Raw genomic sequence first — 24,255 nt, 5'->3', positions numbered from 1 at the left:
ACCTTGGGAAGATATGCCAGCTGCATCCCTTTCCAGGGATTGCAGACAGGATGATGCTTGGGGGCTATTAGGTTTTTTCCTAAGATGAGCAACTTCTGCCAAGATGAAGCATGGGAAAAGTGACACCTTTTTACACTTTACCCTCTAAGCCTGCATTTATTGTGGGTTGTCCATAGTTAAAAATCTCCTTCTCCAGGGCACCTGGGTGGCTCAGTCGGTTAAGAGTCTGACTTCAGCTCAGGTCATGATCTCATGGTTCGTGGGTTTGAGCCCCGCATCGGGTTCTGTGCTGACAGCTCGGAGCCTCGAGCCTGTTCCAGATTCTGTGTCCTCCTCTCTCTCTGACCCTCCCCTGCTCACGCTGTCTCTATCTCTCTCCCAAAAATAAATAAAATACTGAAAAAAAAATCTCCTTCTCCTCCTGGTGGACTGCATGAAATCAGGGCATCCTGTGCTACCCAAGCTAGATCATCCTTATCCCCTAAATAGCTTTAGGGTCCCCAGGCCCCATGGCTCCACCTTGGGAAGGCAAAGTAAGCTACAGGCAAAGAGGGCCAGGTAACCTCCCTTGCTCACCCTCCATACAGAATCCTATCTCCTCTCCTTGCTTGGCTTTTGTTTCTGTGTCCCCATTCTGACATTCGAGCCATTCCTCCTAGTCATACTTTCTTGTGGTAGACCAATGTGGGTGCTCCCTGATGCTAGGGGAAATTTTATATTTAAAATTTCTAAGGCACCAACGTGTTGGGAGGGCTCAAAGTTCCTGCAGCTGGCGCCTCTGCCATGAGAGGTACTGTAGTCCTGGTAGAGAATTTCTTTGCTGGAGAGCTCCTGGGGTGGAGAGAACACTTGCTTTTCAGTAAAGTTGGAAGTGTTGCATACTGAACTGGATAGCTTTATTTCTGAATTAGACTGTGTCCTACCAGCTTTAAGAGTGATCAAAAAATTCTTTTTGAGTTTTCAACAGCTATAAGAAGAATTTCTCCCACTGAATCCATTTAAAGGGATGGTAGCATACCAAATGAACTTGCATTCCGATTACATACCACAAAGTAAGGCTTGTCTTGTTCAGCATACCTAGTACACGAATTTCCTTTGTGAGGTCTCGGTATAAATAAATTTCAAGTGATTGTCAACAAATAGTTCACCCACCTGCAGATTCACTAAATATTCTCTATTATTTATCTCTTAACACTCTCTTAAAATTCCTCCAATTTATACATTGGGAAATGTATTGGAAACCTAGTTCAAGTGACTTCCCCTTCCAAATAGCACTCCCTCCTTCCCTCCCCATTTAAGGCCACTTGATCACTTTAATGGGTACAAGGAATAGATTTGGAACTGGAAAGATATCCTCCTTGGGAAACAATTGGCCAGTGTGGGGACACCGACCATCTGGGCCCAGTACAGAGGCAGCTTTCTTCCAAGAAGAATGCTGACCACATAGACACCCTGACCCTTGCTGTTCCAGTCCTTGTTAGGATTCTCTGTTCCAGGGTCCTGTAAGGGAACCTTCAGGTCATCCCTGTTCTGTGACCACTGACTGGAGCCTGACCCCTTGTGGCAGCTTTCTATCTTCAGACTGGTGCCTGGCAAGGAATCAAGAAGATCCCTGAGTATGTGACTATTTGGAGGACAGGCAGAAAGGAACAGAATCAAGGAAGTCGTCTCTTATTTACTTAACACTGCTGTGTGCCAGGCACTGTGCTGGGCGCATGGCATACTCACTGTAATTTCACTGAATATTCTCAGCAGCCCCATGAGGTTGGTGTTACTATCCTCATGTTGTAATGACACTAATGTTCTATATTTTCAGGGTTCCAGTAGGAAACAGATGNGGGGGGGGGGGGGGGAACTGAAGAAAGTTTAAGGAAAGGACTAGTTACAGAGGTGTGAACAGAGGTAAGGGAAGTAACAAGAGATAATGAAGCCTTAGAGATTAGCAACTGTTAGAAGCCATTATCACCTGTGGCTCTAAAGGGAAAGAAGATGGAGAAAGTTACTCAGAAGAATGAGAGAGCTGGAGCTGAAAGAGGGTCAAAACACTGCAGTACAAGGCAGGGAGGTGGAGGGTTTGGGGGGGATTAGTACCCTGCCCTCTCCCTCCCACTGCTCTGACCCAATGGTTTTCCACCACCGCTTTCCATTGGCCAAACCCAGCTGGAAGCCAGAGAGCAGGATGCCTGGACAGATGCAGTCTATAGAGGTCAGCCTCTTAAGGGGCAAATGGAAACCAGCCAAAACACATTCTGAGAGATTAAGTAATTTAATCAAATCTTGAGCTGAAATTTAACCCTCGGTCTCCCTGAATTCAGACTACCACACTGCTATCCTCCCATTGTCTATATTATCAAGAATAGCAACTAGATATGGGAAGGAAAGACAAGGAAATTAAATTTCATCTCAGAGATGAGCTATCCAAATTATATTCCAAAAACTAGACTTTTGTTGCCAAAGTTTGAAAAAATCTGTGTATATCCAGTTAGAACTCCAAAATGCATTTTAACATATTGAAGACTGAGAAGTAATTAAACCTAATTATTTTTCTCTCTTTTCTCCAACTCAATTGACCATAAAAACTTTTTTGCTCATGTAACACCAATTACATAAGACAGATTTTGTATTCTTAAAAATGCACTTGGGGAATTACTGCCTTAAGCAATGTGGGGTGTTGGTGAAGGTAAATGTAGCTGCAGTATAGAAGATGGATTTGAGGCAGCCAGTGTGGGACACAGGCAGACCAAATAGAGACTACTCCAGTAATCCAAACAAGAAAAGGATGGGAACATGCAAAGCTGCAATAGGAGAGAAAGGAAGAGCAGGTTTCTTTTCTTTACTTTCTTTTTTTTTGGTGGCCAATATGGGGATCAATAGGAGTAGGTTTCTTTATGGTGATTGGGTGAATGACAATATTATCCACTCGGAAGAGAAATCTGACAGGGACTGGAGGCCAGTTTTGTACACATTGAGCATAGGGTACGTTGGGATAAACAGATGTTTTAGTTGGAAATTGGGGATGCAAAATTAAGATTTTGGGAAATGGTTGCTGCTCAGGTACACATTTAAAAGCCATCAACATATGAGTGACACTTAAAGCCTGGAGAGTGGTTGGCAGCCCCCAGTTAAGAAAGTAGAGCAGAGGGTCCAACGTGGCTTCAGGGTATGAGGGAACCTCTTGGAATTAAAGTACTGTGCATCCATGAGCATAGGCATTTGTTTTTTCAGGTTAGAGTGTCCCATAGCTTTTAGCATCTTTTCAAAGGTATCCTTGAAAAAACGAAGGTTGGGGTACCCGGGTGCCTCAGCTGGTTAAGTGTTCAACTTCAGTTCAGGTCATGATCTCACAGTTTGTGGGTTCAAGCCCTGTGTTGTGCTCTGTGCTGATAGTGAGGAGCCTGGAGCCTGCTTCAGATTCTGTGTCCCCCTCTCTCTCTGAGCCCCCCCCCATACTCTGTCTGTCTGTCTGTCTCTCTCTCTCTCAAAAATACATTAAAAATTAAAAAAAAAAAAGAAGTTTAAGAACCATCATTGTAGAATGAGAAGAGAGGAGGATTAAGGGTGGAATCTGCAAGGAGAGTCACCAAACAAGTCTGACACCTATTGGCCAAGTGGTGAGAGAAATGGAGAGTACACAGGCCATGAATCCAGATTGGAAGGAAAGATGAGCAATTTCCAATGTACAGTCCAGCACAGTTAGGTCTAAAAACAATCCTTTCAGTTCAACAACTAGGAGGTTATTGGTGGCTTTATCAAGAGGAGTGTCAATAAGGTGTTGGGTGTATGGGTAAATGTGGAATAGTGAGTGGCTTGGAAGGAAGTAGAAGTCATGAGAAAAGACAGTTTCCTTTAAGATGACTGGGGCCAAGATCAGACCAAGATTTAGTGCTTCTATTGGCTTGAGAATGAGAGCAATAAAAGCAGTTTAGTATTCAGGGCTTTACCTGAAGACACTGTTATAAGAGGAAAAATGCATACCACATACTGAAAACAAGTTCTCTGGGTGAATAACAAGTATAACTCATAAAATCCATCAACACACACACACCCTTGCAAAAGCAGAAAGTGGAAGTAGAGAGACTAGGTCACAGTAAGGATAAATGTTGAAGATTAGAGCCAAGATTTGCTTCTGACCTGAGCACCCAAGTAAATGGTAGTGTCTTTTACAGAGTTGAGGGAGACTGGGATAAGAGCATTAGGAGTGGTGGGGTGCCTGGGTGGCTCAGCTGGTTGAGCATTTGACTCTTAATTTCAGTTCAGGTCATGATCCCAGGGTTGTGGGATTGAGCCCTGTGTTGAGCCCCATGCTGAGCATGGAGCCTGCTTAAGATTCTCTCTCTGCCCCTCTCCCCCACTTGCTCATGTTCTCTCTAAAATGAAAAAGAAAAAGAAAAAGAAAAAGAAAAAGAAAAAGAAAAAGAAAAAGAAAAAGAAAAGGAAGGAAGGAAGGAAGGAAGGAAGGAAGGAAGGAAGGAAGGAAGGAAAAGAAAGAAAAGAGCATTACAGGTGGAAAGTGAGAGTTCTATTCTGGATATATATACAGTAAAACCTTGGATTGAGAGTAACTTGTTCTCCAAGTGTTCAGCAAGATGAGAAAACATTTCTAATAAATTTTAACTTGATAAACAAGTGATGCAATACAAGTAGTATGCAATGCTGAAAATCACACAATCACAACTTAGCCATTGGATCTCTTTCCCTCTCTCTCTCGCTGCAAGACTGTGGGTGATCATCTCCCATGCTCAAATGCTCAGCCTCAGGCCTCAATGTTTGGCAGAAATCAGATTTTTCAGAACTTTGGAAGGTGCCCACAATTGGCACTAGTGTATTTTTTGTCACTTCAAAGCACTTATGGACAGTTTTTTGCTTTTCCATACAAGAGTAAGGTTAGAAATGCTTTGCTTCATTCTAGGTCAGGCTGTCTGTAGATATAGACCCTCTCCTCTGCTGCCTTATTGACAGTTGCATTAAATACAGTATATGACAAGGGTTTATTAATACTGTACTGTAGTCAACATCCATGCAAGCATATCCAATGGCCCCCATGCAGAAAAAGGTTGAAAAGAAAGGCAGTAAGAATATGATTACAGTGGAAGTTAAGAAGGAAATCATTGAGAAGTACAAATGAGGTATGTGACTGGCTGAAATTGCAAGATTTTATAAGAAGTCTACATTGACCATTTGTACAATATTAAAGAAGAAAGAAGTAAGGGGGCTAGAAGCAGCAAAAGGAGTCACAAGAATATCAAAGCAACAGCCATGTATTCTGGAAGATGTAGAAAAGTTACTTCTCGGTTGGATAAATGAGAAGCAACTAGCAGGTGATACTGTGACCGAGAACTTTATCTGCTAGAAGGCAAAGGCCTTGTACGCTGACCTCATAAGTAAACTGCCAAGTACATCAACAGAAAATGAAGAAGGCTTCAAGACAAGCAAGGGATGGTTTGATAACTTTAAGAGGAGAAGTAGCATCCATAGTGTTCTGAGGCACAGAGAGGCTGTGAGTTCAGATGCTAAGACAGCTGAGGCATTCACTACTGAGTTCCAGAAGCTCATGGTTTCTGAGTGTTACCTGCTGGAGCAAGTTTTAACTGCAATGAGAAGGGACATTTTGGGAAACAGATGCCAAAGAGGACCTACATTATAGAAGAAAAGAATGTAATGCCTTGTCACAAGCCCATGAAGGACCATCTATTTCAAAGTCAACCTCCTGCTCATGTATCATTCTGAGAATCCATGAGCCTTCAAGAAATGCAAGGTGCACAAAAGCCAGTTAAATGTTATGTGGAGGCCCAACAGCAAGACTTGGGTCACCGTATCTTATTTGTTGAGTGGATCAACAAGGTCTTCAGTCCTTCAGTGAAGAATGCCTTTTAGAAAAGAATCTGCTACTCAAAGCCTTGCTGGTTATTGCTAATGCTCCTGCTCATCCTCCAGGCTTTGAGGACCACTTGCTGGAGGAATTCAAGTCCATTAAGGTCAAGTTCCTTCCTCCCAACACTGCTCCAATACTCCAGCCCATGGATTAGCAGGTCATTTCAAACTTTAAAAAGCTTCACACCAAAGCACTATCTCAGTGATGCTTCGAGGAGACTGAAGGAACAAACCTCTGAGAGTTTTGTTAAAATCATTTCCATATCATGACCTGCTTCAAGATCATCAATAAAGCCTGGGATGGGGTCACCAAGAGAACCCTCCATTCTGCTCAGAGAAAGGTGTGGCCTGATTGGGTTTTTGGTCATGACTAAGAGGGGCTTGCTCATGAACAGGAGCAGCCAGTTGTCCATGAAATTGTGTCCTTGGGGAAGACCATGGGACTGGCGGTGAATGAGGACAACATTCAAGAGCTGGTGGAGGAACATGGCCAGGAGCTGACCACCAACAGCATCGCAAGCAAAAGCAAGAGATTATGGAGATTTCATCTGCAGAGGGGGAGGAGAAAAAGTGCAGGAATCATACTTCAAATGCGATTATGGAGATGTGTAAAATGTGGTTACGTAACAGTGCAAAATTTTGTAGAAAAGCACCATTCAAATAAGGCTGTAGCAGTGCAAGCAATGAATCTGTTTAACAACAATACAATGCTTTTTTCTGCAAAATCCTCAAAAGAAGGCAAAATCAAGTGTCACTGGATAAGTTCCTTGTTAAAGTTGCATGAAAAGAAAAAGATTCCATTGAGCCAATACATAGCAGTGATTTCGTTAGTGATAGTGAAAGTCATCCTACACAACTCTCCTCTCTCATCTCCCTTACACCAGCCACGAAGGTTTTCAAAGGTAAGTGCAGGTTAATTTGTTTTTTTCCTTTATATTTTGTATTGTAATTGTAATCATTTTCATATAAATATTTTTGGGTTGTGGAATGAATCATCTAAGTTTCCGCTATTTCTTATGGGGACATTCACTTTAATATATACAAGTATTTTGGATTACAAGCATGTTTCCAGAAAAAATTATGCTCGCAAACCAAGGTTTTACTGTGTGTGTGTGTGTGTGTGTGTGTGTGTGTGTGTGTGTGTGTTATAATTTGACTGAGTTTTCCCCAGCTTCATTGAGATATAATTGACATATAGTATTGTGTAAATTTAAGGTGTACAATGTGATGATTTGATATACATATATTGCAAAGTGATTAGCATTATAAGGTCAATTGACATATCTATCACCTCACATAGCTAACTTTGTGTGTGTGTTGACAACTTTTAAGATACTCTTTTAGCTACTTTTAAGTATACAATACAGTTTTGTTGACTATAGTCACCATGCTCTACATTAGATCCCTAGAACTTTTCATCTTATAACTGCAAGTTTGGACCCCTTCGACCACCTTCAACCATTTCCCATACTCCTCTTGCCTGGGAACCACCATTCTATTCTCTTTTTATGAGTTTTCTTTTCTTAAGATTCCACCTATAAGTGAGATCTTACTGTACTTGTCTTTCCCAACTGACTTATTTTACTTAGCATAATGTCCTCAATCCACACAGATACTTTGGTTAATTTCCTCCCAGTTTTGAAAAGTAAAATCTATCACTATTATTATTATATTCAAATCATTCCTCACAAATGTAACAACTTTCCTTTCTCTCTCTTTAGTTCACTGAGCATGATTTACCCTCACTCCAGTTAAATTTATCCTCATTTTCCTACCAACCCAGACAAGAGAGTTGAGAGATTCCCAAACAGATTCTCAACTCCTGGATCTTGGAAAGGCCCTAAGCTGAAAGACTTTGGTGATAATAGATATCGGAGGTTTTTTCTACTCCTATTAATGCGCTCCCCTTACAGAGGTTTAACAATAATTGTTTAACTGAGTGGAAATGGTCCTATGAGTCCTGGTGGTTGTAGACATGAGACACCCACATCCTTTTCCAGGAAGGGCTTATTGCCCCAGTTGATGGAAGTGCTCTCAGTAGACCACTCTTGACCTCTTCTGAGATTGCTTTAGTTTTGGAAAAATGCTTCCTCCAAGGTTATACCCTTTCAGGGGTAGCCCAAATCCAATATGGAGTGGCCTGGCCATTTTGACCCAGTGCAGGACAACTCAGAGGCCAATTCAATCCCGATTTTCCCAGTGAGTGTCAGGTGAGACAGTTGGGCCTGCAATTCAACAACTTGCCTTCTCCTTCTGCCCACCCGTTTCCTTCCTTTCCCATCCGCAGGTGTTGATCCTAAGGGTACTCTCAATGTACATCTGCATCTATATTCTGTCTTGAGAGTCTGATTGGCAACAGTAAGCACACATTGAAATGCCAGGCTTCACCAGCAACCAAGCTGCTTCACTAAGGCATTAATCATTCATGTTTCTGATTAGTAGATCAAAGCCCTGAGGTTGTCTTGGAGAATTTTCAAGTGGCCTATACTTCAAAGAAATCAACTTTTTTTTTAATGGCTTGTGGATAATACTAGCAAAACAGTTTGTCCTAGGCCCTTAGGTTTAGCTGGATTCATGTCATAGCATCCTAAACCTGAAAAGTAATCCTAGAGCAGAAAGAACTTCTCTTGCTTCTCTTCCTTGCAAGTATTTTCATCTTCAGGAGACATATCAATGTTCTTCACTCAGCTCATAGATGTGGACCCAAAAACTCCAATGACATAGCAATCCTTTTATGAATACCAGTTTGTCTTTAAAAGAAATTCTAGGCCTCTCACATATATTTGCATATTATCCCACATTGCCAAAAATTTCAGAGTGAATCTGAAGTGCAAATCATTCCAAGTCTTGTTACAGCTGCCATGTTTTTCCTACAACTGGGTTGTTGAGATGCAATAGACAACTGAGTTGTTAGTAACCAAGAATGAGAAATGCTATGACTAGTCTATTGAGTGTAGTGTCTTTACTGCTTTCATTTTAATGAAGATGAATATTTATAAGGGCTTTTGTGGTTTTGTTCATTATTTTGGTCCCTTTTCACACAAGATCTTCTACTCTTCAACCATGAATTCTATTAACAAAGAGTTTCCATGATCAGAGAGGAAATAATGTATAAATCTTGATGAAACTTTTCATTAGCAGATGGTTTCATATATAATCTTTACATTAGAGCCAAGGTTTTCATTTTTGTTTTTTTTCAAATGGCACCTTCCAGTATCACATGGTTGTTGGACGGACAAAATGAGATGCTACAGGTAATGCCTTTGGCACAAAACCTGGCACATAGTGAGTGCTCCATGAATACTGGCTGGAAGCAGAATGCACTGTGGTTAAACCAATCTAGAGTTGGAGTACTTGAGGGTGAACCCCACTTCTATCTCTATCTTTATGAACTTGAGCAAGTTCCCTCTCTGTCTCTCAGTCACCTGTCTCATCTGTAAAACTAAGAAAGCAATAGTCCCACCCCAAGGGGTTGTTGTACAGGTCAAAATATTTCCATCAATAAATATCAGAAAGAAACATTTGCATAAATTAACACGTAAAACACACCAAAAAGTACCTAGCACACTGTAAGCATTATTTAAATATTCACTTTTATTATGAGGAGCAATTCTGGGATAATAGACTGAAACGATAAAATGGCTTTATCTGATTGTGCAAAGTACTTATTTAAGGTATTCATAATTTGTATCATACTCCCTAATTTTTGTTGTTAAGTACAGTTAATGCTAATGCTTACTATGTCCTGGGTACTGTGCCAAGCACTTTCTGAACATTGTCTTATTTAATCCTCTCAGCATTCCCCAAACAGATGAGGAAACTAAGACACAGAGCAAATAAGTGACTTGTCCACAGTGTGTCCAACCCCAGAACTCATACCTCCTGCAATAGCCTGAAGTTATTGCTAACAAAAACATATGTATAATAGAATGCTAAAAATAAACAAGGCCTCTGAGAAGGGAGCCAGTAATTGAGACTAGAACCTGGAATAAAATAGTTATTGTATTAATTTAGAACTTGGCTTTCCAGCAATCAAGGCAAAATAGAAAACGTAATGTGTCATATGGCATCTAATTTTAAAAAACAAGCTATGTTCTCCCTTAACTCACTCTGAACCTGGAGCACTCCTACTCATTTTTTCATCAATATGTGCAAGGTTTGTAGTCTATTTCTTCCTCTGCCATTGGGCCCAAAAGCAGAAGGCTAACATGCTTTCTGTATTTTGAAGACAGGGTAGCCTCATGCAGCATTTCCCAATTTTTGATCAGAAAAAAATCTTTGTTGGCAGCATATTACTATCTCCAGGAACAATATTCCTGAAGACAACTGAGCATATGTAGGTGAATAAACTCTGGCCAAGGTCCAAGATAAGGGAAATAACCCTTGTATTATGCTTTCATCTTGCTTCCAATTGTAAATGTTTGTTTTTCTGTAAACAGGCCTCTGACTCATTAGGGTTCTTTGTACAAGAAGGTAGGTTTATATTTCAAAGTCTTATATCTCCCCATAAAGCCAAGTTCTGAAAACATCTTTTGCTGTGATAAAGACTTTTCTGAGATCATAAAGCTAAACAAAAATATGATGAATTGGGGGGGCCTGGGTGGCTTAGTCGGTTAAGCGTCCGACTTTCGCTTAGGTCATGATCTCGCGGTTCGTGGGTTCGGGCCCCGCGTCGGGCTCTGTGCTGACTGCCAGCTCAGAGCCTGGAGCCTGTTTCAGTCTGTGACTCCCTCTCTCTCTGACCCTCCCCTGCTCATGCTGTCTCTCTCTCTCTCCTAGAAATAAATAAAAACATTAAAAAAAAAATATGATGACTTAGGAGTGTTTCTTACCATGGATTTAGCCACAAGAGACCAATAAATACTAATGTATATAATATTCTTTGTCTATGAACACATTGGGCAAACACATAACTAACATTTTAAAGAAAAACATATGGTTATCTATAGGTGGGTGTGTTCACGGGTAGTAACTGTAGGGTATGTGTTCTTCAGGAATATTAACTGCTCTTCTCCAGCTGGGTGACTTTGACAAATCACTTCCCCTACATGCATCTCAATCTGCCCACTGAAAAGTGAGGGCGTTGAATTATGAGGTTTCTAAAACTTCCCTAAAGATAAGAATCCCTGGGGGCAGTGGTTAAATATTGAGATTACTCAACCTTCTGCTGAGACTATGATTAAATGGATCTAAGTTGCTTATTTATTTTTTTGTTTGCTTGCATGCTTTTTTATTCATTTGTTTGCATTTTTTTAATGTTTATTTATTTTTGAGACAGAAAGAGAGACCAAGACAGAGAATCTGAAGCGGTTTCAGAGCTGTCAGCACAGAGCCCAAGGTGGGCTTGGACCCATGAACCACAAGATCATAACCTGATCAACCGTAACTGATGCTTAACTGACTGAGCCACCCAGGCACCCTTCATTTATTTGTTTGTTTCTTTAATCTTTTTTTTTTTTTAATATTTATTTATTTTTTGGAGGGTGCAAGTAGGGGAGGAGCAGGGAGGGAGACAGAGGATCCGAAGCGGACTCTGCACTGACAGGCTGACAACAGTTTGCCAGACATGGGGCTAGAATCACGAACCATGAGATCATGACCAGAGCCAAAGTTAGACACTCAACTGACTGAGCCACCCAAGGGGCCCTCCTTTGTTTTTTTGTTTTTTTTTTTTTTTTAATATTTTTTATTTATTTCTAGGAGAGAGAGAGACAGCGTGAGCAGGGGAGGGTCAGAGAGAGAGGGAGTCACAGACTGAAACAGGCTCCAGGCTCTGAGCTGGCAGTCAGCACAGAGCCAGACGCGGGGCTCGAACCCACGAACCGCGAGATCATGACCTAAGCGAAAGTCGGACGCTTAACCGACTAAGCCACCCAGGCGCCCCTCATTTGTTTGTTTTTAAACGAAGGCTCTAGCTCCTTCTCCAAGAAAGGTGAAAACCTGGTTAGGTGAATCAGAGACTTTTCAACTCTGCTATTCTGTAACTGTACAATTCAGTGAGGCAGGAGACCTGCCAGCCTCTCACCAGAAGCTCCAGTATTAAGATCAGGCCTTGGGAAATTTCTCCTTCTTAGGTTCTCCCCATGATAGATGGCATCTGGAGTTTGTAGGAGATAGATACCAACTTTTCCTAAGTCAAGAAGATGATAAGCCCCATGAAAAACAACAAGCCTTATTAGCTTTATTAGCTCTTGTGATGTGTTCTCCCAAATAAGTGTCCCACACAGGGTCCTAGTTTCTGTCCTCCTGCCCAGACCTCAGACTGATAACTTCCAGCAACCAGAAATCGTTTCAGAACCTCCTCATCTACAAATGGCTCCCAAGGTGAGAAGGGTGGTGACCTGAAATCAAACCCCAAACTCCTACAAACACCAAGTCCGGTCACTCACTCTTGCTTCTCTGAGAGCCAGTTGGTTCCTCTGAGGCTGACCTAACCATCTCTGGGAGCTCATTTTCCAACCAGTTATCTTGAGATAACTGAAGACAAAACAATAAGAAGTCCCTGTGCTCCTAAACACAATCATTTCAATTTCAATTTTTAAAATGTAAATTGTCCCTGCCCTTGCCCAAATCAATGATTTCTGTGGAGAAGCAAGCAGCAGCATATTCTGTCTCCAGAAGACCTGGGAATCGTTTTCTCTGAACATCTTTAAAAATACTATTGATCCAAGCGAAAGAAAATAATTAATACTGGCAAAAGGAAACACAGATTTGAGGCTGATGAGGTTAAGTTAAAACCCTGAAGTCTTGAATTTGAAAAGCAAGTAGCAGTATGAACTCATGAGACATTTTATTTTTTAAAAAAGGCATTTCCTAGCTTTTTCTGCAGAAAAAGCCTAGAAACAAATAATCAAGTAGAATGAGCCCACGTACTACTCAGAATGTGCAGAGTCTTATTTTCTACCAAAAAGAACCAAGACTCTGTGGAGAAATGGCTGATTCCAAATCTAGAACAGAAAAGAAAATTATAAGGTGAGCCTGGACCGTACTGCCATACTAGAAAGCACTAGAGTTGTGTTAGAAGGACTCAGGGGCTAACTTGAAGAAGTTCCCACTAGTAAAAGATGGAACAATTTGAACGTTAATAAGAATAATAACTGCAATGTACTAAAACCACAAAGGTATTTTAAAAATCCATAAATTTATTATACTACATTTAAATTTTCATTGGTAAAAAAAAAATGTACTGGTCCTATTTGCAGGTTACTAGAGAACCAACTTATTATTTTGAAAACTAGTAAACAAAAACAAAACCAAAAACCAAGCACTCAGCCTCTTTCCTATACAATCTGCATTTTATCCAAGTTGTCAATAAGGAGTTTTTCCTTAAAAATATTTCTGAAGGAAACACATCTGAAAGAATGATAAGTTGACTACCACCAACTTAACGCTTTCTTATATAATCGTTATCAATAGCTAGTATCACAAAAAAGAGACAACCAGCCATTATGTACCTCCTGATGGAAATTCACACCACCTGTGATGGATTCTTGCCAAAAAACTCAAACTGGAATCTAAGTCTTTAGATCTAACTACAAATTTACAGGACATACAGGAGTCAAAGAAAGATGAATCTGCCAGATACAGGCTACATGGAAAACTTTCTAAGACACTGATCTGGTCTCTCCAGTGAATAAATTGCAAGAAAAAGGAGGGAGGAGTGACCTTCAAATTAAAATAGACTTAAATGTATCATCAATACAATACATAGATTTTATCTGGGTTTTGATTATAACCAAAAATAATAACCAATTATGACACAATCAGGGAATTATGAATACATAACAATATTAAATGTTAATTTTTTTAAGTATAGGAATGATTCTGGTGATGTAAAATTTAGTTCTTATATTTTAAAGATACATACATACTTATGGAAAAAAATGATCCAGTGCTGAGATTTGCTTCATCTAGTTTCAGTAAGTAAAGGGTATCGAGGAAACCAGACAGGTTATGAATTGGTAATTGTTAAGCTGAATGATGGTTACATGGGGGCTCATTATGCAATTGCCTGTACTTTTGTATACAGTAAAATTTTTCTATAAAAAAAAAAAGGAATGGAATATTCTCTCTTGGAAGGATTCGCTTTGCACATTCTTGAAGGTGGCCAAGGAAGTCCACCTTTGCTCCTATTCCTGTGGAATGAAGTATGTATGGAGGTGGCAGAAGTGGGATGATCCTGCTGTATTCCTCACACCAGATCAAGGTCTTTAAATGAAAGTGAATTGAGGGGCGCCTGGCTGGCTTAATCTCAGGGTCATGAATTTGAGACCCACACTGGATGTAGAGATTACTTAAAAATAAAATCTTTAAAAAATAAATGAGTCAAATAAAATTTAAAAGTAAATTTTTCCAACATTACATCATTGCACAGTTGTGGAGCGCCTGAATGGCTGCGTCAGTGGAGCATGTGACCCTTGATCTTGGGGTTGTGGGTGCAAACCCCACATTGGGTGTAGAGATTAAAAATAAAATTTAAAAAAATTATTGCACAGTTGTTTGAGGTTGGGGTGGAGGCCACAGAGCACGATGATGTCAGACTCCAGAACACAAAATTTTTTTCCCCTGTCTTCATTTAAAACTCAGCCCAACTTAACATTTCCTTCTGAGACCAGAAGTATGATCCTGGGCTCTTGGCCAGAACTTCTCCCCCTTTTCAAGACTGGCCTCTTTCCTCTCGTTTCTTTTAAGAATGGCGAAGAAAGAGCAGGAAAACCTGGAAAATATTATGCACCTTTGACAAAAATGAAACCCAAACATATTATGTCAATTTCTCATAGACACTGTCGCCAGAACCTCATTTTATTTTCAGATATGTGGAAGAATCTTTTGTTAGACACTCAGCTCAGCACAGCAGGGAGAAAACAGGATATACTGTAACTAGGTTGTAAATAGATTTCAATCCCTTGGGCCACTCTGCCTTTAATTCCTAATGCCCTGCCCCATAATGGAATGACAGGGCCAATAGCCTAGATCTCAGAGGTTTAAAAAATTCCCTTCATACAGCCCTGGAATTCCTTATGTGCACAAACTAAACAGAAACAAAACCAGATTTGTGACAAATGCCTTTTTTATACTTGAAATAAAACAAGCTTTTTTTTTTTTTTTTTTTCTCTTTTCCCTGTACAGGAATAGTAACAGATCCAAACAAAGTCACCCAAATTGTTTTCCTCACTTGCTGAGCTGTGATTCTTTGTTCGGCACACTGGTCCCTCTTCCCTGGTGCCCCTTTCATTAATTTGCTGGCGGGTTTGGACCCAATTTGATTCCTATTCTTTCTATAAATCCTTCCGTCTCCCCTGAGAACCAATGTCGAGGCTGAGAAAGGAGTAGTTAAAAGCAAAAATAAGTTAATACCAGACAAAAAGTATTGAGTAAAGCATGCTAAACTTTCCTCATGCCTTCTTTCTTTTTAATACTTACATATCCCTTGAAGGTGGCTGTTCTTATTTTCTTCATTTCACAAATGAAGAAACTGAAGCTTTAAGGGGTTACAACTAGCAAGAGGCTGAGCTATAACTTGAACAAATTTTTGCTTTGCTCTAATGCTCAAGCCTATAATCACCATGATAAGCCTCTTTTATCAGGAAGCTTTGGAAGGACTTAGATATTTATGTTAAAAGTAGTGGAACCTTGTAGGGAAGATGCCAAGGCAGCAAGACAGAAAAAGGAAAGGTGCAGGCTGCCACATATGGTTTGGCATACTGTGCACTACACAAGTCCAGGGGGCGCCATTCACATTACAGTTTATGGGAATGGTGCTCTTGAAGTTGTGTTGGCCACTACCTCCATGGCCACATGCCATAAATGGGAATGGGCTTTGAAGTTTAAATGTGCTCCCGTGATCTTTGAGTTTGGGTAAGTAAGGGGCTTCTCTTCTCTAAACTTCAACTTCATCGCAAGCAAATCGGAGTTGCCAATAAACACAGAACAAACAATACCGCTAAGATGTCTGGTACCTCAGTGGCTATTACAGAGGTTATGAATGCACAGTTTATTAGTACCATACCCAGAAAGCAACTCCTCGTAGAGTGCTCTCCCTGGGGATAGATGGTCATTTTGACCTTCAGCTGGGTTTGGCCAAGTGCTAGCCCCTTCTTCTCCTTTTGAACCTCTAAATGCAGAAGTGCCGAGGGGTCAGTATTTGAGCATCTCTTTCACCTATCCTCATTCTCAAGGTTATCTCATCTTGGTCCACAGCTCAAATGCCATCCAGATACAACCCCAAAATTTTATCTCCATCCCTATCCTCTCCTTGAGCTCCAGACTCTATATCTATATAGACATCCATGCTTGGGTATCTAATAGGACCCTGAAATTCAATACAATGTAAAATGTAGATACGAGCAACAATAAACAAGTTGGACTACATCCAAGAGTCCTGCAAGCACAAGAAACAATCAACAAAATGTAAGGCAACCTATGGAATGACAGAAAATATTTGCAAATTATATATCTGAAAACAGGTTAGTATCTAGATATACAAGAAACTCATATAACTCAATAGCAAACTCAATAATAATAATAATCCAATTAAAATGAGCAAAGGATCTGAACAGACATTTTTCTACAAAAGGCATGCTAATGGCCAATGGGTATGTGAAAATGGACTCAACATCCCTAATCACCATGAAAATGCAAATCAAAAGCACAAGATATCACCTCACACATGTTAGAATAGCTATTATCAAAAAGGCAGATAAGAAGCACTAGCAAGGACTGGGAGAAAAGAGAAACCTTGGACACTACTGTTGGAAATATATATCGGTGCAGCCACTATGGAAAACAGTATGAAGGTTCCTCAAAAAATTAAAAATAGATATATACCATATGATCCAGCAATCCCACTTCTGCGCATGTAGCTGAAGAAAATGAAATCCGTATCTCAAAAAGGTATCTTGACCTCTAAGCTCAAGTATATTCCTAACAGCTCAGACGTGGAAACAACCTAAGTGTCCATGAAGGAATGGATAAGGAAAATGAACATCATTCAGTCATAAAAAGAGAAACTCCTGCCATTTGCAACATATGTAGATGACACTCCACTGAATTATTCTGGAGCACATCCTAGACAGGATATTTTATCTGTAAATATTTCAGAATGCATGTCTAAAATATAAAGAATCAAAAACCCCTCAATAACATTAGCATATCTAAAAACTGAGCAGTAACTTCTGAATTTTATCAAATATCCATTAGTAGTCGCTATGAGTTCCCCGATAGTCCTAAACAATCTATTTTTTCTAAAAATATGTTTTGACAATTTGCTGACTGTATCGTCATCCTGTCCTTCAACATGCCCCCTTTCCCTTCTGTCTGTAACAGATGAAGAGACTTGATCAGAATCAAGTTTGAATTACTTACTTTTTTGGCAAAACTGCATATAGGTGGTGGTGTGTACTTCCATTCTGAGCTTTGTTATATCTCATTGTCTCCTTTTTGTGATGTTGTAAGTGTTGAGGATCACTGCCTGCATTAGAGTAATTCATTAGGGATTACAAAATGGGGACCCTCCAACTCTCATTCCTTTCAATAGTAGCTGAAATGCTTGAGTGAAGAGAAACTTCCCATCAACAACTGTACAATTAACACATATATTTGAATATTTGAAGTAAATTTAGAAATAGTAGGATACATTTTTTATTCTTTAATTTACCAGTTTTCAAAATCCTCAGATGGTTCCCTGGTATTTGATTACTTTTCAAGTAATCAAAGCAGTCATCAAATAACTATGTTTTAAAGTCACTTTAGAAGTTTTCATATGATTATGCCTTCAACTCTACACAATTAGGTTCAACTGCACCATTTGGTTTTATTTTCTTCAAGTTTAGCAAAATAGAGAAAAGTATGTATATAATGCTACCATTTACCCAAGAATGATATTTGTGTGTCTGTGTACGTGTGCATATTCTTCCAAATTCCTGGAAGAATAAAACCACAAAAAAGGGGAAGGATGAAATAGCATCAAAGAGAAATGAATAAAGGCTATGTTTTTATAGATTTTACTTTAGAACTAAGCTTACATATTACATAATTGTGAAACAAAATTATATTTCATAAAAAGCAATCCCTAAAACTCAAAAGAACATAACTTTTTAAAAATATTTTTTTATGGGGCTCCTGGGTGGCTCAGTTGGTTGAGCACCCAACTTGATTTGGCTCAGGTCCTGATTCCAGGGTCATGGGATGGAGCCCTGAGTCAGGCTCCATGCTGAGCGTGGAACCTGCTTAAGATTCTCTCTCTCCTTCTGCCCCTTTCCCCTGCTCATGTTCTCTCTCTCCTTCCCTCTCTAAAATAAGAGATCAAATGAGGCAAAATCGAGAGTCGGATGCTCGACTAACTGAGCCACCCAGGAGCCCCAAAAGAATACAACTTATTTATTTTTAGAGTTTTTATTTATTTTTGAAACAGAGAGAGATAGAGCATGAGCAGGGGAGGGGCAGAGAAAGAGAGGGAGACACAGACTCTGAAACAGGCTCCAGGCTGAGCTGCCTGCACAGAACCCGACGCGGGGCTCAAATCCACTAACTGCGAGATCATGACCTGAGTCGAAGTGGGATGCTTAACCAACTGAGCCACCCAGGGGCCCCAGAATACAACTTTTGAAAGTTGCTTCTACCACTTCACAGCAGGAAGTTCTCAGCAAGTTACTTACTAAGCCTCAATTGATTCATCTCTAAAACTGGGATAATTATAGCAACTCCCTCACTGAGTTAATATGAAAATTAAATCATCCACATTAAATATACTTAGCATAGTGCCTGGCACAAAACAAGTATCCCAAAGTATATTAGCTATAATTTAATATTATTATTAAACCTTGGAACAGAATAATTTGGAAGCTAGTATCCATTTTACATAAAGATTCTCCGTGAAATACTTCTCAATACAGAGATCCTCCAAGATACTTAAATATTTCACTTACAAAAATATAGTTTTTCAGAAATGGGTCTATTACAGTCTTTATCAGCCGAGCATAGAGACTCTGCTGAGAGCTGGAAGTTGAAGATGGCATTAATTTCACCTCACTCCAGCGAAGGTCAGTGTGCACTGCACACTAAGGAACTTCCTGCCTCTGAGCACAGGAAAACTAGAACTCCACACACAAGAGTAGGGCTTTGGGAGAATGTGACTCAACTAGGCCAAGGCCTTTGGTGAGCAGAAAGCCTTTTGAACCAGTCTTTCTTCCAACATGTTTCTGATCCATTACTTACACACTCATGACCACTGCCCCTTCCTATCACGAGCGTGAGGGGGTCATCCTGTGGTGGGATTTCCTGAGAGCTATTCTTAAGCCAGGATATGTCTCAAATAACTATATACCAAAGTGAATTTGAACCACATAGAATGTCCCATTCAACCCAGACTACACGGATTTAGACTCAACTCATTCTTTCTTTACCTGGATCCTAAAATTGCTCTCAACACCAGGGAAAGTGGTATGGAGGTGGAGTGGGTGGTGGGAGTTACAGTAGTCAGAGACGATAGCCTTAACCAATTTCAGTTACAATCCTGTGCTTTTGTGAACTTATAAAAACATGGCTCTATAAACACATTGTTGGGGATCCACCCAGGGCCTTGGAAGGGCATCTGCAAATGAGGGACCGTGTGGCTTGAGCCTAGTCAGCTTCATAGTAAATCTGCCTCTGCTTATCAGGAAGCTCAGTTTTCAGAAGGATTTTCTGGGAAATCCTTTTATAGAACTGAACCTCATTTCTCAATTTATTAGTCTGAGGAATGAAGTATTTCCATGTCCAGTTTTCTAAAAATGGAGTGATGCCTGCATTTAAGAGCTAAAAGCTATGCATGGTGGCTGATGGGGGTAGGGGTGCCAGCACCAGCTGCTTCCAGAATAGTTTTGAGGGTGCAACAGCCATGGTGAGAGACCAGGTCTGAGCAAGGAGGCAGCACTGTAGGGGAACGCACACCCCAGACACACGTTGGGGGATCGCTATAGGGATCACAGCAGTTAACAGGGACAATGATGACAGAAGGGAAGTTTCCTGAACAATCTCTGCCTCCCAGCGCCCCCACCTCACCTCACTCCCTTGCCAGAAAGCTATAATTACACTGGATGGGGTTAGCTGGAGAATTTTGGATGCATTCCCATTATGGCCTTATTGATATCCCCTGTTATCATGCCTCAGGCCCCTGGCCAGAAGAAGCACCTGGTCTAATTTTATTTATCACCAGATCCTTAATATCCTCTGGGAGTTTCAGGATTCTTCATTCCAAAGACTGCACGAATGAAGAGTATTACTGCAAATTACTCATCTCAGACCTGAGCCCAGGCTTCTGTTTTGCATTTTATAAATGGCTAAAAGGTTAGCTTAGGTTGGACCAGTTAGAATCACAACATTCTAAGTTTAATCTAAGGTTAAACGTAGCAGCTTTCAAAACTCATGATTTCAGAATATCAGGAAGTGACTAATGAATTAATTGGAAGTTATTAGAATTAATGAAGCTTTCAGAATTGCCTTTGTGAGCCCTGTAACAAACTCCTTTTTGTTCAAATTTCAAGAAAGTCACCCAGAACATGGCTCAAAGTTCCTTAGATGCCTATCTCTGTAATGAACAGGAGGTTTGAAATGTGCCCTTCTACAGCAGACTTTATTGCTTTTCAAGATGGAAAGATTTTTAGCTTGCAGAGAAACAACCACTATCGTTTCCCTCTTTAATTCCCAGCCCTCCAACAGAAACACAGTGAAGCAACGAGTCCACTGGGTGGCTCTTACTGGCCGCCTGTGGTTGTAGTTCTATTAGGGGACAGAAAGGACACGTAGAAAAAGTGAGATTTCATCTCTTTCATAATGAAGGAAGGAACGAAGCGCAGTCTGCACATGACTTTGTGAGGTACACGTGTTGTTGCAGGAATGGATCACATAATTACATTTATGCAATTATTTGTACAATAATTGTTCTCTAGTAGATTGAAAACTTCACATTGGGCAAAGCTGAATTTCCTGAATTTCATGTGGGCAAGTTTACCTCTATGTCCTTAGACTCTAGCATAAAATGGATACCAAAAATAGATATTGAACAAGCACTATCAAGGTCCCAAAGAGTGATAAAAAAAAAAAAAAAAACATAACTGAGGCACCACTGATGGCTCAGTCGGTTAAGCATCCAACTTTGGTTCAGGTCATGATCTCACAATTCATGGTTTTGAGCCCCACATCGGGCTCTGTGCTGACAGCTCGGAGCCTGGAACTTGCTTTGGATTCTGTGTGTCTCTCTCTGCCTCTCCCTCTCTCAAAAATGAACATTAAAAAAACAAAAAACAAAAAACATAACTGAGACTCACATTTTAAAAAAAGGTCAGTAATTTTTAGGTAAAAATTTGTACTAGTTTTCAATAACTTTTGATTTTGCAAAATCTCAAACTTACAGAAAAGTATTTTTTAAGTTTATTTGTTTAAGAGAGAGGGCTCAGGAGAGGGGCAGAGAAAAAGAGGGAGAGAGAGAATCCTAAGCAAGCTCCACACTGCCAGTGCAGAGCGTGATGCTGGGCTCAATCCCACAAACTGTTAAGATCATGACTTGAGCAGAAATCAAGAGTTGGATGCTTAACTGACTGAGCCACCCAGGTGCCCTAGAACTTAACAGAAAAGCTTAAAAGTTATACAAAGAACTCCTGGGTGCTCTTCATCCAATTCCCCAAATTTTAACATTTGCCACATTTGCTTTTATACATATATTGGAGAGTAAGTTGCAGACATGCTGCCCTTTTATCTCTGAATACTGCAGTGTGTAATTCCTAAGAGCAAGAACATTCTCTATCACACAATTATGAAAATTAGAAGATTAACAGTGAGACATTATTATTCAATTGTAGACAGTATTAAACATTTGCTCATTAACTTAATATATCCTATAGAGTTAAAAAAAAGTAATTTTTCAGGATCCAATCTAGGATTACACACTGCATTATAATATCTCTTTAATCTCCTTCCATCTAAAATAGTTCCTCAGTCTTTCTTAGTCTTTCATGACCTTGACATTTTTGAAAACCATAGGCTAATTATTTTGTAGAAGGTCCTTCAACTCAGGTTTATCAGATGTTCCTTCATGATTAAATTCAGATTTTACATCTTTGGCAGAATCACCAGACACGTGACATTGTGTCTTTTGCAGTCCATCATATCAAGAGGCATAGACAATGGTTTGCTCCATTCCTAATGATGTTAACCTTGATCACTTGAAAAAGGTGGTGTTTACCAACCTTCTCCATTGTGAAGTTGCTATTTTCTCCTTTGCAATTCCCTTTTGTTGTTAATAAGTATTTTGCGGGAAGATACGCTAAGGTCATGTAAATATCCTGTTCCTCATCAAAGTTTCAACTTCTAGCTTCAGCATTCAGTGATAATTTTTGTTTGAATTATTACTACAATACTTGCTTAATAGTGATTGTNTAAACTATTTGTAAAAAATAAAAAAAAAAAATAACCCCAACTGGGTCAGTAATAGATCTGAGATGTCAAGACCACAGTCACGGGGTGCCTGTGTGGCTCAGCTGGTAAAGTGTCTTGACTCTTGATTTTGGCTCAAGTCATGATCTCATGATCATGAGATCAAGTCCTGTATTGGTCTCTGCACTCGTGAAGCCTGCTTAATATTCTCTCTCCCTTTCCGTATGCCCCTCCCTGCCAAGAAAGAAAGAAAGAAAGAGACAGTCAGAGAGCAAGGCAGCCCAGTAGTCCAGGGGGAGAAATTACAAAGACCTGAATTAGCACAATGGCATTAAGAATAAAGTATAAAGCAAAGAGCAATATTAGGAGATTGATTTCGCTGTGGGGGATATTGACTTAAATACGGGAATCAATGATGGTTGATGCTGATGATTAAGAAAAATATAAAAAAAAATTAAAATAAATTTCATTGAAAAACTTTAAAAAAAAATAAAAAAAAATAGTGATTGTCTAACTCCACCATTCACTCTACATTGGTCGATTGGCATTCTACTGTTAGAAAACTGTTCCCTTTCTATTTTATTTGTTTAACTGACATATTTATTTATATTAACATGGGCTTGAATTATTGTCTTCGGCAGTGAGGTTATAATCTGTTAATATCCTTATTTGTTTGATATGCATATTCTCCTCGACTAAGTTGGCTCCCATGTTCTTTTGACATGGCCCATGACTTCTGAGCAGTAATAACAACATGCTCCAGGCTCAACTTGAACCTTTTCTGACTAGTCCTGAAATCAGCCATTTTCTCAGGAGCTCAGGTTCCTTTAAGTGGAGAATGCTCTCAGATTCACTTTTAAAATAAAGTAAAATAAAAACAAAACAGAGAACACACAACTACTCAAAAAATGTAATAAAGAGTTAAAACATATTTTTATCTATGTCACTGCCAGTTAAACAAATGAGACAGAAAGTTAGATTCAATATGACAGTGTAGTATGGGTTTGGATATATGCAAATATACAAATAAAACAAAATAGAGCTACTATAAATAGATCTAGCCATATATCAGACACCCAAACATAATAAAGGACCATTATAATAACTATTCAATTAATTATATTAATGTTTTTTTTAAATATTAAAAATAATCAACCTCTCACAATTAAAAAAAGAGCTCTTTGTATATTAAACCTTTACTTATGGAAACAAAATTAGAAGAAAATTTAGAAAAATAGCTTTAGAATAGAGCTACTGCACAGTTTCCTAAATAAGCACAAAGTACATACAAATTCATAATTGTTACATCTTTTTGGTAGACTCTTCATTATTGTGCATTGATCCACCTGTCACTACCAAATTCTGCATCTCAAAGCCCACCTCATCTGATATTCATATTTGTACAACAGCTTGCTTCTGATTGCTATATTTGCAGGATGTCTTCTTCTGTCCCTTTATGTTCATTTTCTATCAGTTTGTTGAGGCCCGACTCCTGCAAGCAGCATATACCTGCATCTTTTTTTATTTTTTAAATAGGCTCCATGCCCAACGTGGGGCTTGAACTCACAACCCTGAGATCAAGAGTCAGATGCTCTACTAAGTCAGCCAGGTGCTCCCAATACCTGCATCTTTAACTTATCACAATCTACTTTTTGTTAATGTCGACTTCCATCTGGCAAAAAATAGCAACTTTGCTCCAGCAAAGTTCCATTTCCTCCCACCTCCTTTGTGCGTCTGTTTTCCCATCTACATTATATCTGTATAAGCTCAGTAACACCTGGTTATAAATATTGCTTTAAACACACAATTGGATTTGAGTTACTGTCTGATGTCATTCTCTTTTGGCATGGAGGATTTCCTTCAGTATTTCTTTAGGCAGTTGTTCTAACAATGAATCACCTCAGTTTTTGTTTATGTGGAGATATATTTTGATTCACCTTCATCTCAGAAGGATAGTTTTGCTGGATGTATAAG

General features: G+C 39.6%; 1 protein-coding gene across 3 annotated transcripts in view; it reads right to left on the bottom strand.

Moving 5' to 3' along the window:
• Positions 1-24,255, bottom strand: part of USP1 (ubiquitin specific peptidase 1) — a 110,314-nt gene that overhangs the window by 59,616 nt on the left and 26,443 nt on the right. Inside the window, exon 3 of one of the 3 annotated variants that reach the window (XM_077768095.1) lies at positions 17,236-17,341. The exons of the other annotated variants lie outside the window; for them this stretch is intronic. The gene's annotated coding sequence lies outside the window, so the exon portion shown is untranslated. The remainder of the gene's footprint in view (positions 1-17,235; positions 17,342-24,255) is intronic. 3 annotated transcript variants of the gene reach the window in all.

This window comes from Crocuta crocuta, unplaced genomic scaffold (assembly GCF_008692635.1).
Source record: "Crocuta crocuta isolate KB4526 unplaced genomic scaffold, BGI_CrCroc_1.0 scaffold85, whole genome shotgun sequence".
In the NCBI taxonomy this organism is placed as follows: domain Eukaryota; kingdom Metazoa; phylum Chordata; class Mammalia; order Carnivora; family Hyaenidae; genus Crocuta; species Crocuta crocuta.
This window is presented reverse-complemented; position numbering and strand designations above follow the sequence as displayed.